This window comes from Hippopotamus amphibius, chromosome 3 (assembly GCF_030028045.1).
Source record: "Hippopotamus amphibius kiboko isolate mHipAmp2 chromosome 3, mHipAmp2.hap2, whole genome shotgun sequence".
Taxonomy (NCBI): Eukaryota; Metazoa; Chordata; class Mammalia; order Artiodactyla; family Hippopotamidae; genus Hippopotamus; species Hippopotamus amphibius.
In genome coordinates, this window is record NC_080188.1 from 106,696,569 (window position 1) to 106,711,249 (window position 14,681).

The 14,681-nt window shown below is 33.7% G+C and overlaps 2 pseudogenes; both read left to right on the top strand.

Moving 5' to 3' along the window:
* The first annotated feature begins 397 nt into the window (after nucleotides 1-397).
* On the top strand, nucleotides 398-1,325 carry LOC130848552 (olfactory receptor 4C11-like; annotated as a pseudogene).
* Nucleotides 1,326-10,959: 9,634 nt separating this feature from the next.
* Nucleotides 10,960-11,895, top strand: LOC130848982 (olfactory receptor 4C46-like; annotated as a pseudogene).
* The last annotated feature ends 2,786 nt before the right edge of the window (nucleotides 11,896-14,681 follow it).

Sequence of the window (14,681 nt, forward strand, 5' to 3'; positions counted from 1 at the left end):
GAGCCAAAGCAACAGATTAAAATAAGTCCCATGATGGCCTGGACCAACTGACTGTGTATTCATTGCTAAAATTTTATAATTGTTTCTTTCTCTCTACCTTACCTTCAATCTGGTGTGTGTGTGTTTCAGTCCGAAGAAAAAAAATTACTTGTTTCTATTATTTTCCTATTTCTTGTACCAGTATTTTCATATGCAATCCTGGAAACAGATCAAGTATTATAAATTCCATTTTATTCAGGTAAAAGTAGTACACAGCAGATAAATGACTAGCAATTGGAAAGTGGAGCTTCCATATTTATTTTGGCCTCCAACCGTAGAATTCATATCATAAGTATTTTTTTCTTTTCTCCTTTGCAGATTTTTTCTAATGGGTTCTTTCCCCTTATCAAGGGAAACAATGCTGCAAAATAACAGTGTCACTGTGTTCATCCAGTTAGGATAAACACAGGATCCTGAGAGGCAGAAAGTGGTGTTTGTAGTGTTCATATTCTATGTGGGAATCGTGGTGGGGAATTCACTCATTATTGTGACCATCAAGTCCAGCTGGACACTTGGGCGTCCCATGTACTTCTCAATATTTAATTTTTCCTTAGTTGATATCTTCTTTTCAACTTCCATGACCCCCAGAGTAATTGTGGATGCCCTGTCTACAAAAAAAGCATATCTTACAAGGAGTGCATGACTCCAATCTTTGCACTGCATTTTTTTGTCTCCATGGAGATCTTTGTCTTGGTGCTCATGGCCATTGATCACTATGTGGCCATCTGCCAGCCTTTGCATTACCCAACCATCAAGAGCCGGCAAGTCTGCATCAACCTGATTGTTCTTGCCTGGATAGGGTCTTTTATACATTCTACAGCTTGGGTTATCCTGGCCTTGAGATTGCCCTTCTGTGGATCCAATTTGATTCATCACTATTGCTGTGATATGCAGCCCTTGTTGAAACTTGCCTGCATGGATATTCATGTGATGAACCTGTTGGTGGTGTTTAATAGTGGGGCCCTTTGCACAATCAGTTTTATAATTTTGATGATCTCATACTTTGTTATCCTGCATTCACTGTGGAACCACACTGCAGAAAGGAGGAAAAAAGCTCTCTCCACTTGCACTTCCCACATCATTGTGATTGTCTTATTTTTGGGTCCATGTATATTTTTATATACCTGCCCCCAACCACTTTCCTTATGGATAAGATGATAGCAGTATTTTGTACTATTGGAACACCCTTCCTCAATCCACTCATCTACACACTGAGGAATGCAGAAGTGAAAAATGCCATGAGAAAGTTATGGCATGTCAGAATTACCTCAGAAAACAAAAGATGAATTGAGGGCCTTGCTTGATGACTTATTTAGTCATGCTTTGTCTAATCTGTACAGATAACATATATGATAGTGTAGGATTATTATCAGAATAACATACATTCTACATAAAAAAAAATGTGAGATGCTATTTGTTTCCGGTTCACAGGCAAGATGAATATCAAGGCTTCACTTTACTTAAGTGGACCAAACTTACCAATTCTAATGATATTCTTCTGTCAGTTTATTTTGACATGAATTCAGTAAAAAAAGCATGAGTTTCCTTGTTCTCATTTATTTTTAATTTCTGGGGCATTACAAAGTTCATTGTCTACATGTAATGCATGAGGAGGGCCATATATATTGAAGCCAATTTAAATGTCATGATTCCATCAAAAATCATCTAATTTATTCCTCCATAAAACCAGCAGTGGCATACACACACACAGACACTGTACAGGGGTCACAGTTAGATAAATGAATGAATGAAGTTAAAAGGTAAAGTAGAAAATAAAAGAAGCTAACCTGCAGTTGAAAAAATATACATAATAGAATAAGAAGTTATACAGGGTTAGAAAAGTTAGAAGTTTATAGGTGGCTCAAAAGTACTTGTAGTCAACTTAAAATGGGTAAATGATGTAGTTTTTAAATGATTTTTGGGAAATGACATCAATCCAATCTATAATTTTGAAGTGATTATGGCCCTTGAAAGTGCTTCAAGTAAGAGAGTAACTATGAATTCTAGGTACCCTTTCATTTCTTTCAGGAAGAAGTAGAATGCCTGAAAAGTGTCCGGTGCTTTTTTGTTACCATGCTTGTGTCTCAAGAAATAGTACAAAGTTGGGTATGTCTACTTAACATATACAAATAGCAAATCTGAAATTCAGAGAAGTGAACACATCCTTGAGGTTGTTCAGCTAAGAATCATCACAAACAAGGTTTTAAACCAGAGACATATGTCTCCCATGTCAGTAATAAATGCCTCTAATCCACTTAAGCCCTTAATTCAAACATCTGAAATGTGCCCTCAAACACAGGAAACACTAGGAATTGATAATGTGATCATGAACTATTTCATTCTAGCTTCAAGTGGGTAGTAGAATGTAATGATCAAGTATGAGCTCTGGACTATGCCTCAGTGAATCTAAATCCTGGCTCTACCATTCATAGCTCTGCAACTTCAGGAAAGATAGGTGGAATCCTGGTCCTTATTTCTTTTGTGTGTAAGTTGGAAATGAAAATAATTCCTATCTTACAGACTTACTATGTGGTTTAAACAAGAGAGTATACATGAAGAAGTCTGAAAAATCATGAAAATTTAGTATGTGCTATTTTAATCATAAAATGGTTTTTTAAAGATATTTACTAAATTTTGTAATAAGGATGGGAAGGATTTTGAAACAAAATTTCTCATTATTGAAGATTTTCAAGCATAAAGTATTCTATTCTTTTATAAGAATATGAAGAAAACTATGAAAGCACCAAAATGCAAGTCAATAAATTTCACTACAGTTTCAAGACCTTATTAACTTTAATTCAGCTGTTCTTATTGTCAACTACAATTCTGCATATGAATAATGTACAACAAAACTAAAGTTAGTGATATCTTGGCAACTGTAAATAATGGTGCTATGAACATTAAAGGGCACATATCTTTTCAAATTAATGTTTTTCTTTTTTTCAGCTATATACCCAGGAGTAGAATTGCTGGTCATATGGTAGTTTTATGGGGAAACTCCACACTGTTTTCCACCGTGGCTGCACAAATTGACGTTCCTGCTAATAGTGTACAAGGGGTCTTTTTTCTCCACATATTTGCCAACATTTGTTATTTGTGTTCTTTTTGATGATAGCCATTTGAACATGTTGAGATGATAGCTCATTGTGTACGGTGTTAGAGAATGGTCTAATTTCATTCTTGTACATGTAGCTGTCCAGTTTTCCCAGCAATACTTATTGAAGAGACTGTCTTTTCTCCATTGTATATTCTTGCCTCTTTTGTCAAGATCAATTGACCACCAAAAAGTACATGAAAAACTGTTCAACATCATTAATTATCCAAGAAATGCAAATCAAAACTACAATGAGGTGCAACCTCACATCTGTCAGAATGGCTATCATCAAAAAAATCTACAAACAATAAATGCTGGAGAGGGTTTTGGGAAAATGTAACCCTCCTACACTGTTGTTATGAATGTAAATTGGCACCACTACTGTGGAGAACAGTATGGAGGGTCCTTAAAAAACTAAAAAGAGAGATACCATATGATCCAGCAGTACCACTCCTGGGCATATATCCAGAGAAAAACATAATTAGAAAAGATATATACACCCCAATGTTCATTGTAGCACTATTTACAATAGCCAAGACATGGAAGCAACATAAATGTCCTTTGCCAGATGAATGGATAAAGAAGTGATACATATAAACAATGGAATATTCCTCAGCCATAAAAAAGAACAATGCCATTTGCAGCAACATGGGTGAACCTAGAGATTATCATACTAAGTGAAGTAAGTCAGGTAAAGACAAATATATGATATTGCTTATACATGGAAACTAATTGATAAAAAATGGTATAAATGAAAGTATCTATAAAACAGAAACAGACTTACAGATATTAAAAACAAACTTATAGTTACCAAAGTGGAAACATGCTAATTTAGATATGACCCTAGCATTTTGCCATTAATAGAACACCAATGGACCGAGAGATCTGTATTTCTCTGACATAAACACTTAGCAGCTTTTTTTTTTTGCCTTCAGTAGGATGGGAAGAAGTAATTGTCCACATAAAAACCTTGACACAATTCACCCAAAAGGACATAAATGATAGTAACTGGACTGTTATTCTGAATTCTGAGGTCTCTAATGATGAGGAAAGCTGTGTTACACAATCACATGGTCGTATATCCTTACAGCATTTTAAGGCAGCACCTATGTTATAATTCAAACTGAATGCTGTATTTTCATACCAGACAACTCCTACAACATAAAGCATTTTCTTACTAACCCACACAGAAATTTGGGTTTCTAGCTTAAGTGATCCACTTCCTAGTCTTGCTGATCTTTTAGGGAGCCAGTTTGTTTCTGGAAACTCATGGTGTAAATATCTACTTGTGACTTTATTAATATTCCTCTCTGTATTACTTATATCCTGTCAGTTTTGGAAGATTGTTTTCTGTTGTATTACCAATGCATAACCAGTCTTCCAACAAAATTAATGATGGCTAAATGTCTTGAGGCTGCTGATCAATATATAAATCTACACAGAATAAATATAATAAGGCAACTCAAGATATGGGAAGAAGCAAGAAGGGAACATGTTTCCCTAGATCATAATACAAGATTAAGATAGACAATCCAGATAATTTTAGATTATTAACAGTGCCTAAAGCAAAAATTAGCACATAATGTGGCCTATTAACAGAATCCTCTCCTGATCTGGGAATGTGCCTTCCTAGCAATGAGGGAAAAAACTGATCATAAAATGCCTCCCAAATGTTGATTAAATTATGACCAAGAGGAGGCACTGTGGACAAAGAGTGCTGCCTGCCATTCTGATAGGCAGAGGATATCCTGGCCAAGCCATCCCCCACTGCAGTCACTCCCAGATGATGCAACATGAGTGGAGTTCAGGGTGAGAAGAAACATGATATCCACCTTAGATAGTTAAGATGCATGCATTATCTAATACAGAATGATGATAGATGATAGATAATAGAGTGATGGATAGATAGATGATAAATAGATATAGATCATATAGTATTATCATATATATTTAACACAAACATATGTTAGAAAGTAATAGCTAATATCAATTACTAAAGGTTTTGACTTACAGAGATAGAAAAATTAGAGAAAACTAAGCAGAAAGAAAGTAGATGACAGAAAAAAATAAAGAAAAAAATCAGTAAAATAGAAAATGAAAAAACAATACAAAAATCAAGGAAAGAAAAAGTTGATTCTTAGAAAACATCAATAAGACTATAAGGCCTTACCTAGATTAATGAAAAGAAGGGGGAGCAGGAGGGAGGAAAGAAGAAAGAGACCAAGAGAGAAGAGACACATGACTCATATCAACAATGAAAGCACATAGAGCATGAGATATTAACATAGTAGGAAATATTAGCATACAGATATTAACAGGATAGTAGGAAATATCATGGACACATTGGAGCCAGAAAATTTGACAACTTTAAAACCAATCGATTGTAAAAAAAATACAAACATCTGACTAAAGAAGTAATAAAAAACCTGAATAGTCCTATACCAGTTGAAGAAATTGAATTTGTATTTCAAATCATTCTCAGAAATAACTAGAGACCCAATAAATTCAAATTCTAAATTCTGCAAAGTACTTTAAAAATAAATAAAACAAATTTTATAGAAATTCTTTCAGAAAATAGAGAACACTAAGCACATTTCATGAAGCTAGCATTGCCTAACTGCCAAGATGCATTATAAGAAATGAATTGAAAGACAAATATCTCTTTTGAACATGTGCAAAAAAGATATTAAACAATATATCAGTAAAGGAAATCTGTCAATTTATATGATAATAATTCACCATTAGGATGTGTAGTTTAAACCAGAAATAAAATATTAACATTCAAAAATAATCACTGACATTCAATAAATTAACAGAATAATAGAGAAGAATCACAGGACCATTTCAAAAAATGCATACAAATTGATAAATTTCAATTTAGATTTATGAATACAAGTATTTTAGCAAATGAAGAATAGAAAGGAATTTGCTCAACCGGACAGAGAATCTGAATAAAACCTACAGCTACCATCATACTTAATGGTGAATACTCTCTAAGATTGTAAACAAATAAGTCTGTCTATTCCCAACTTCTGTTATGTGTTGTATCCTAGATTTTAGCTATTTCAGCAAGGTAAGAGAAAGAAACAAAAGAGACAAAGATGAGAAAAGAAGAGGCAAAATTTTAAAAATACATTTCTGGGCAGAAAATATACAGGCATTTCTACATTATATAGGTGGAAAATGTTCAGGCCTCTATAAACATGACATAAACCTAATCAGTTAACTTAACAGGGTCACAGCATACAATGTCAACACAATATCAAATGTATTTCTAAAAAAATAGCAATTAGAGATTGAAATTAGAAACAAAATGCTATGTAAAATACAATTAAAACATGAAATTTAGGAATGCACTTTTAAAATATATTCAAGACCTATATGAAAAACAGAAAACATTGCCTAGAAAATAAACATTTCCAGCAACATGGATCGATCCATAGGTTATCATATTAAGTGAAGTAAGACAGAATAAGACAAATATACAGTATCACTTCTACATAGAATCTAAAAATATGAGACAAATGGACTATTTACAAAAGAGATATAGACTCAAAGACATAGAAAACAGAGTTATGGTTACCAAAGGGAAAGGAAATGGGATAAATAGGATTTGGGGATTAACAGATACATGCTACTATATATAAAATAGGTAAACAACAAGGACATACTAAATAGCAGAGGGGAATATATTCAATACCTTGTAATAATTTGTAATAAAAAGAATATGTATATACCTGAAACTAGCACAACATTTTAAATGAACTATTCTTCAGCTTAAAAAATTTGAAAACTCAAATGTCAAACTCCAAAAATGTAAAGAAATAAAGGAGAGATTTGCCGTGTTGATTAACAGACTTTATATGTTTACCACATCAACTTTTATCATTTCTATGCAATTCCAAAAAAGCATTCCACAGGACATTTGAAGAAACTGACAATTGTATTTTGAAATTTATATAAAAAGATGAAATTTTAAAGGAACTTGGAATAGAAAATAACTTTCAAAAGAGTAACAAAGCTGGAGAACTTACTCTACCTAAAATCAAGTTTTACTATAAAGCTTACATAAACCATGCTGTGTGGTACTGAAACATAATAGAATGTTCATGAACAGATCTAAGTGTACAAATTTTATAACAAAGTTATCTGGGTAATTCAATGCAGAAAGAATAGATTTTTCAACAAATGCTGGATCAATTAGATATTCATATGAGAAAAAGAAAAAAGAAACTGAAACACTACCATACACTATACACAAAAACTAGTATAAAATGTGTCAGAGACTAGATGTTAAACCTAAGCCTGGAAAAATTCTAGAAGAAATATTTTCGATCTTGAAGTAGATCAATATTTTACACATGACACAATAAGCATGAACCATAAGAAAAACTAAAAAACTTGAAATTTCTCAATAATTTAAATCTTCTGCTAATTAGATATCTCCTCTTTTAAAAAATGAAAAGGCAATCCACTGACTAGGAGCATATATGTGTGTGTGTGTGTACACACACATATATACACAAGTGTACATATTTAAAATTTATTCATAAACTTGTGTATATAAATTTTACATTTATGTTATATATAGCATGTATATGACAAAAAAACCCTACATATTCAATATATAAAAAGCCCTTACAATTGGTAATAAGAAACCCAGAACTCCTATTTTTAAACTGTGCAGAGTACTTGAAAAGAAATTTCCCACCAAAAGATATACTGATAGTAATACTTTTAAAAATGCTCAACATCATTAGTCATCAGGGAAAGCAAATTAAAACAACAATAATTTATCACTGCACTCCTCCTAGAATGATTAGAAGTAAAATAATACAAAGTGACAAGAATATTGAACAATAATTGTGTTTTGGATCTCCCTTCTTGTGCTCTTGACATCTCTCCACATGTTTAACCTTGCCTAGTGTTGCTTAGCGACTATCATAAGAGATAACTTTTTGGGAACCTTTTGGAGATTCTGCTTATTACTTTCATAGCCCTCTAATGAATATGAAAAACAGGTTATGAATTCAAATACTTTTAAATAGCTGCCCTTAATTTTATGCCCTCAATGCTCTAACTCTCGGGCAATCAATACTAGGTTTCCAGAAAGTGTTTAATATTGAAAATGAGGCAGAAGTTCTCTCTCTGATGAGTGCACAGGTTAACTACATCACAAATCCCACACTGGAATTATGTCATCATTGCTATTCTTAGGACACTGAGCTTTCTTAGAAAGCCAGTTTCAGATAGAGAAAAGGGATTTACATGTTTTCATTGCAAGAGCAGGGAATACTATTCCCCACCTAAGAATAAGTGTTTTTCAAACATGTCTCTCCAGAATACCAGCTTCTAAGACAAAGCCTTTCCATCAGAAAAGATAATTAATTCCTGGGAGAGAAAATAACAGCTACAAGACAAGATCCTTGAACATTTATGTAAACTTCTTTAAATATCCATGCATTGCAGGTGAAAATGTCTTTTCAGTTGTTCACATCTACAGAGCAAGATTCAGCAAGGGTGGAATGACCCATTTGAATGTGTGTCCACCACACATTCTGCCTCCTGCCTATGGGACCAGAGCCATCTATAGAAGATCATTTCTCCATAGTGCTCCAGGTGAATTCATTCTAAATTCAAGTCCCAGGTTTTCTGTGAAAACTTTTTGAGGCTTTAGGCTAGAAGGAAAAGTTTAGACTTATAAAATGCTTTATCTACTGTTGAAGTGACATTGAATTGTCTGAATAGCCTCTTTCTGAGTGTGTCATATCTTTCATACTGGAAGTTATTTAATCCCAACAGGAGGTCAATTTGAATATGAGATTATTTCTGAATAGCCCCAAATATCACTAAGATCATATCAGATCAGAAAGTAAGTTTTTCAACAGTGTTGATGCTTATTAAATATTGTGAGTTTCCATATATAGTAATGCTTATGTTTCAGCACTTTTCAAATAGATTAAAAGAGCATTTCATCTTCATCCCATTCTTCAAAAGATATTTGGTAAATATGATGAACATAATTTGTCAGATATAAAAATTTGAGGCTCATAGAGATTAATAACTTTGTAAGAACCAGCTTTCTACCACCAGATATCCTTCTTTTGCTAAGGGACACTTCTTTTAATAATTTGACTGATCATGAGAATGAAAACAAAATTTAAATGCACTTCATGCACAAAAAGACATAAATGTAAATATCAAATGTATAAATTATTGTCTATTTGGTCCAAACATGAATATGAAGATCTCTTCCTATGATCAGTACTATGCATCCTAAGAGTCTCAGTGGCTTCTTTAAAACTGGAGATGATTCTTTCTCAATTTATTGCATGGTTAAATGTTTGTAATTTTGTTCAAAATGTCAACTTTTTCTGTCTCCTAGGTGCATAAATAGTCATCAAAATAAGTGAAGATCCTTTGCGTGCCCACAGTGGTGTGGTGGGTATGTTCTTACACGTTTCCTTAATCAACACTTACATATCCTCTGAGATGGACATTACTGTTCTCACTTGACATTAGAGGAAATAAGGGTGCAAGGTCACAAGAAACATTCCCCAGATCAAGAAGATGCAAGTGGGGAAAGGCAGGATTCTCATCTGTTCTTTCTGATTCTCAAACTGATGTACTTAACCACTGGGATCGTCATATCAGTATTTTGCAGAAGAGCCCATAGGTTCAGAGAAATTGGGTAGAAAAGAAATGGGAGTGAGGAAAGGATAAAAGTAAAATGGACCTTCAATGAAAGCAGTACCACATGATTATTTAAAACTGGGGCTTCCAGTATGTTACACTGTGTGTGCATGTGTCTGAGTCTGTGTGTTTGTGTACTTATTTGTCTGTCAATGACATTGCTTCATATATAACTGCCTCTGAAGTAATATGAAAGTAATTATAATTATTATGGTTATATCAAAAGTAGTTTACTAATTCAACACTGTTTATTTTAACCTAACATTACAGGACACAGTTTAAGAATTTGGAGGAAAATAAAGATAAGAAGCATAATCTGAACTAAATCTTAAATCTTTCCTTTAGTTAGCTGCTTGAATTTGTCAAGATCCTTAATTTCTCTAAACTTCAGATCACTAGTGTGTAAAATGATAGTAGTAATCATCTCACAGCTTTGTAATGAGGATTAAATAACAAAATATCTGGGGGAAAAAACACTACAGTAAGTATTCATTACTTTTTTCAAACTAATTTTTATTGAAGTTAGTTGATATAATTAGGTTTTAGTTAATATTATCATTAGTATTAATATTAACTAATATTAATAGATCAATAGTAATATTAGTCTCTGAGATTCTATACCATGTGCAAATGGATGAAATAATACCATGCACAGTTGCTACCATGCCATGCCCATAGCAGTCAATCATTGAAAATATATTTATTAACTATCATAAAGTTATTGGTTTTAGGCAACAAGGTTTTTCAGTTCTATTACAGAAGCCCCTGTCCCCTGTATCCTTTCATTACATTCCCATTACAGGTGCCCTGTAACACTTAATGTATATACATAATTACACTGTTACACCTAACTGTCTGGCTTCTATCTCCATCAGAACCTCAGTCCACTTCATCCAAATCATACAAAAATCTTTCCTAGAGTTATATATTACACAAAATTTCCTTTTTCTCAAATTCCTCTTCTTCCTTTTGCTTATATTCTGATACTTATACACATATTCTCAATGCACTCATATTTGAACAGTCTTCAAGAAATGAGAAAATTTTCTTTTCTATCTCAAAAAATCTTATAAAAATTTAATAAATTCAAGGTTGAACTAAAAAAAGTGACTTTTTCAGGTAATGTGATTAACAATAACATGGAAAATAGGAACAACGTGACAGAGTTTGTTCTTCTAGGACTCACACAGAATCCATAGATGCAGAAAATTGTATTTGTTGTGTTTTTGGTGGTCTACATCGTCTCTATGGTAGGAAATGTTCTCACCATGATCACCATCACTACCAGCCCATTATTGGGGTCCCCCATGTACTATTTCCTGGCCCACCTCTCTTTTATTGATGCCTGCTACTCCTGTGTCAATACCCCTAAACTGATTGTAGATTCACTCCATGAAAAGAAGACTATCTTATTCAATGGATGTATGACCCAAATCTTTGGGGAACATTTCTTTGGAGGTGCTGATGTCATCCTGCTAACTGTGATGGCCTATGACCGCTACGTGGCCATCTGCAAGCCCCTGCACTATGTAACCATCATGAATCGGTGGCTGTGTGCCCTGCTAGTGGGAGTGTCATGGGTAGGAGGATTTCTTCATGTGTTCATACAGATCCTCTTCATCTTCCAATTACCCTTCTGTGGCCCTAATGTCATAGATCACTTTATGTGTGATCTGATCCCTTTGCTTGATCTTGCCTGCACTGATACCCACACTCTAGGGCTCTTTGTTGCTGCCAACAGTGGTTTCATCTGTCTGTTAATCTTCCTCCTCTTGTCTGGCTCCTACTCAGTCATTCTGCACTCCTTACAGTCTCAGAGCTTGGAGGCCAGACGCAAAGCTCTCTCCACCTGTGTCTCCCACATCACAGCGGTTGTCATATTCTTTGTGCCCTGCATATTTGTATACCTGAGACCTGCAGTTACTTTACCTATTGATAAAGCAGTTGCTGTATTCTATACTATGATAACTCCCATGTTAAATCCCTTAATCTATACCTTGAGAAATGCCCAGTTGAAAAGTGCCATTAGGAACTTATTTAGTAGTAAAGCTATTTCAGGTGAAGTATAAATTTGCCTCGATCCCAAAGTTGATTGAAAAGAAGCAACTGTCAAAAGGGCATTGTTGATAATCTCTGCAAAGTAGACCTATGAGATAAAAAACAAAACAAAACAAAACCAAAACCAAACAAACAAACAAACAAACAAACAAAACAGTACAAAACTTGGATTCTGCAAGAAGGGGAGTAGAAATGGGTGCAAGAATATGGGGAAAACCTAGTCCAGAACTACTCTTTGAATATTTGGAAACTTCTATCAAATTGGAACTTGATATGACTAAATTTATCAACTTGTATGGATGCAAAATTGTTATTCTCATAAAACAAAGGCAATAAAATGTACTTGTATTTATTAAGAATCTGAATAACAGTGCAAAGAGGTAGGCACTGCTATTATTCCAATTAACAGGTGAGGGAACAAACAGAAAGGAGTAAGTTCCAAAAAGAAATATTGAAGAACCCATAAACAGAATCCAACTGATCGCTCAGACCTTGTTCTTAACTGTCAGGAAATGGTGACAGAAAAGTGACATAACTAGAATCATCACCATTCATAGAGACAGGGACTACTCCCATCTCTCTATACTCATAATTAGTTATATTACAGATTATTATATGTTAGTATGTATACAATTATATAATAGTTTTTACAGATAACAAAGTTCTAATAATTTTTAATAACTACACCCATTTTTATATATCATAGTTGATGGTTGGACATTAACTGTAACACTGTGGTATGTAACTGCTCTAGGAATATAAAAACAACAGGCTATTTAATCTCTAAAGGGCAAGTAATGAATATTATGACATGTTTCCAAATTTCCTTTTAGCATTCAGAATCATTTGTATTGTCCATGTGACCATCTTATGCTGATAATCCATCAGAAAGAGTGAGGATTCAAGTAAAATAAGAGTTTAAAGTCAAAAATGGAATTTCAAATTATTAAATAAACTGTCATACTTCATAAAGTATTTGCCTACTTGATAGCAACCATTTCTACAAGTAGCACACTGACTGGTTAACAATAAATTCCAAGTGAATAAGTATAATTATAGAGAAAGATGAATAAATTTAAAAACATATAGATGAGAAAAAGTAGTTCTAAAGAATAGGAAATTTTTCCTACCATTTTACAGGATTTTTAGTTATATCTGTTTTGGAAAGCACAACTTGGTTTTGTTTTTATAAACAAGAAATAAGAAGAAAATGGAAACTGAGTATGTCATCATATGAATAGTTTACTGTGATATTCTCCCTGTTCTTAGCAAGACTTCCTCATTATATGAAAGTGGGCTGCCTTTGCTATAGTTCTCTGTTAATCAGTTTGCTTTTAGGTAACACTTCTTCATGAAAAGCTGGTTTTGAAATGTGTATCTTCATATCTCACAAAAAGTTGCTTTATAATAAACATATTCCATTTATTTCTTCCATCCTTCATTCATTAAACAGCAAATATTTTAAGCCCAAGGAAGGTATTAGGCATATTGTCAGATGCCAGGGCTTTGGTGGTGAATAAAAAGAAATACAAGTGATGCCTTCCCAGAGCTTAGGAATATTGAGAGACTCCCAAAAGAGAACAGAAAATTACAACTCAGTGTTATAATCAGTAACACTGTACCATGAAAACATGTTTCAAGGGTACAACAAAGACCTTGGTGGGTCAGAAAAAAAATTCAGGATTAAAAGATATGAAAATTGGGAAGCAATAGATGAAATAGTCAGTAGAATGAATAGGCATCAGTTAGAGTAAGAGTGTTCCTAGGAGAGGGAATATACAACAAAGGCCAGAAGGTGAATATAAGTATGCAGGAATCCCAATAAATTTGATATAGCTGCGGTTCTTAAATCAACTATTCCTTCAATAACTATTTATTAAATGCTCTCTGCGTGCCAGGCAACATGCTGGACATTTAGCTCATAAAGTTCAAATAGCAAGATAGGAAGGTGGAGAGACAGGAACAGGGAAGATCAATCTCATAATTGTGTTCAGGCTTAATGTCAATTACTATGGGGAAAATATCAGAAAGTCTTTTAAGCTAGCAAAGGATGAAGTTAGTTTTGAGTTTTAGAATGATAACTAAGAGGTGTATTTACATACTTCTAGATGGACAAAAAGCATAACAATATGTGTGTCCCATGCCACAAAGTAAAAATGGAAGAGGCACTACTCACTACCACCTTTAGGAAACTATGAGCAAAATTTTTGCTTCCTATTCTCATTAACTTATTTTCTGCTTGCTTAAAGGTCTTAGTTGTAAAGGTACAGTGCTTCCCCCCAGAGACATAGCAAGATTGTGTTGATCAGAGAGTGGGCTGCACATGCTTCCAAATCAACAAGAAAATAAGAAAGATGTTTAATGGCTAGGGTATAGATCCTGACTACCAAAGGAAATTGAACTACTACTCCAGAACAGAGATAAGGAAATGTAGGTCTGGAATAAGGAGTTCCCATAGGGCCTGTCTTAGTAGCACCATGTCTGGTGATTAAAATCAATACAAAACTATAGCAACACAGTCCAGGTAGAACTTCTAATGACCCAGATTTTTTAGCAATGAAGATCTGTGCCACTTTGCTAGGTAAATATCCATGGGCAGCTTAGGTATTATTGAAGGCACAGTGAATAAAAATGAGAAGCAGAAGAAATTAGTTATAAAGGTCAGCTAGAACTATGTGACCGGTTACAGAAATGTGAATGATAATCATTGTATTTCCTTTATTTTATGAATGTTTTATCATATTTGTATATATACACACACATACATATGTAGGATATGCAAGCATATCTTTGTTTT